Raw genomic sequence first — 2,500 nt, 5'->3', positions numbered from 1 at the left:
TAGGACAACACGACGCGCAGGTAACACGAGTTGCTGCCCCTCGTTCTCCCTTCAGGCAGGAGTGTGGTTGATGCACAGAGGGTAGGTAATATAAGTATGAGGAAAAACAACAACAGCAGTGCAGTAACTCATTTCAGTTCAGTTTCTGAAGGAGGGGCCAATGCCTTCGGACAAATATATCTATCTATATATATACGCTACATCACACCTGCTAAGACAAGCACTAATCAGTGCGCTTAGTCAGGCTCTATTGAGGAAAAAAAAAATGATAAAAATGAGAATCAAATTAAACTGAAGTAAAGTCAAATGAAATTCAAAGAATAGAGAATAAAATAGATACAAAAATGAATTTCAAAATAAAAAGAAAGAATGAATAAATACACAAATAAAAACCAAACCGAACCAAACCAAACAAAACTAACAACATATTGAACAAGGTTATCAGGTGTGAGGTCGGTCTCTGACTTCTTGCATGTCTGGGATCTGTCCGCCAGTGTTTTATCCAAGCATTGTTTTTACGGACTTAATAACTGGCCATTCTTTTTGTGATGCATTCTGTTGTTTTTTGTTTTGTTTTGATTTTTTTTTAAGCAACTGGGGCGTGTAAGGTGCCCGTTGGTAACCTATGGTTTTGTATGTTTGTCATCATATATACTTTTGTGTATGATGACATATTCTTAGTTTATGTGCATGAATGTGACTATAATTTGTGATTGTAATATTCCGGTTTTTTTTAATTTTTATTTTCTTCTTTTTTTCCCCAGTGTCCATGGAACTTTAAAAAAAAAAAGAAAGAAAAAAAGATGAATGTAGCAGAATGGTTAAGACGCGTGTCTACCAACAGAGAGTCTTTAACTGTCCGGGTTCGAATCCCGCTCTCGCCCTTTCTTCCAAGTTTGACTGGGACATCAGACTGAGCGTCTCGTCATTCGGGGATGACTCGATATACCGAGGTCCCCGCCTGTGCCGCACACACTTGGCGCACTGGAAAAAAAAAAAAAAAGAAAGAAAGAAAAAGAACAAGAGAGGCAAGGCCTTCAAGACTCACTTGTGATACACTTAAAAAAAAAAAAAAAAAAAAAAAAAAAAAATCCAAGCTTTTTATGTATTGAGTATAATTTAAAAATGTAATGTTTAAGATGAGAAAGATCAGTTTAAAGCAAATCAAGTCCCCTAGCATTAATTACAGAGTAATTTCCCTTCTTTACTATCTGCACCAAAACGTTTGCAAAATGAATAAAACTTCCATGCTTAGCAAAAGAAGTTCCTGTTTGAACAAAAAAATGAAAATAATGACTGCTCTTGTTGGGTCAGAATATCAGATCAAAGTGCCAAGTTTAGAGAATACAAAAAATATAAATATAACAGTAAATGCAGTTTGCATGTAATTAGGCTTCATTTTTAAATTTTTGTGTGACCATCCCAGAGGTGCAATATTGTTTTAAACAAGATGACTGGAAAGAACCGATTTTTTCCTATTTTTACGCCTAATTTGGTGTCAACTGACAAAGTATTTGCAGAGAAAATGTCAATGTTAAAGTTCACCACAGACACACACACACACACCCACACACACACACACACACACAGAGACAACCGAACACCGGGTTAAAACATAGACTCACTTTGTTTACACAAGTGAGTCAAAAAAGGACCCGTGGTAACTAAAGTGTTGTCCTCTGGCAAAATGCTGTCGGAAAATCCACTTTGATAAGTACTGCACGAAGATAAATACATGCACTCAAGGCTTGAATCGTGCGTCTCACGGTTAGGCTGATGTCAGGCTATCTGTCTTACGGATGTGGTGTAGCGTATGATATGGAATTGTCCGAACACAGTGATGCTTCCTTGTGAAACTGAAACTGAAAACCACGGAACTGGTATTGACTTTTATTATTTGTTCCGGTATGACCCCTGTGTGGCGAGCAGGGCCATAAGCCACACAGATAAAACATGTGAAGTTCTATGTTCGTTCGTTTGACAAAGTTCTTTGTTTGCTCCGAAAGTAGCACGAACCAGCAGCACTGACACGACAGTGAGGGATGATTGTGCACGTGATCCTTGCGTCTGAACAGAGCGTTGGGTCTGTGCCTAGGTCATGCATATGGGTCATTTATTCGTGTCGTTGTTGTTGTTGTTCTTCTTCTTCTTCTTGTCACAATAATAATGATAACATTGCTATTATTATTTCATTATATTATCATCATCATATGATGCATGATTGATTGATTGATTGATTGATCAGTCAACTATTAAATATTTAGTTAGTCGGTCCGTCAGCTTGTTATCTATTTATAGCAGACTTGGTGTATCATATGTGGATCATTTCACACGCTTTGACGCCTTTAAGTTTATTCTATTTTACCCCAAGGCCTGACTAAACGCGTTGGGTTACGCTGCTGGTCAGGCATCTACTTGGCAGATGTGGTGTAGCGTATATGGATTTGTCCGAACGCAGTGAAGCCTCCTTGAGAAACTGAACTTAACTGATCTGAACTGA

At 37.9% G+C, this 2,500-nt stretch overlaps 1 protein-coding gene across 1 annotated transcript in view; it reads right to left on the bottom strand.

The window, feature by feature from the left end:
* The window catches only part of LOC143301742 (lysyl oxidase homolog 2B-like), a 25,233-nt gene that overhangs the window by 6,230 nt on the left and 16,503 nt on the right, over positions 1-2,500 (bottom strand). The window lies entirely within an intron of this gene.

Source organism: Babylonia areolata, chromosome 2 (genome assembly GCF_041734735.1).
Source record: "Babylonia areolata isolate BAREFJ2019XMU chromosome 2, ASM4173473v1, whole genome shotgun sequence".
NCBI lineage: Eukaryota > Metazoa > Mollusca > Gastropoda > Neogastropoda > Buccinidae > Babylonia > Babylonia areolata.
This window is presented reverse-complemented; position numbering and strand designations above follow the sequence as displayed.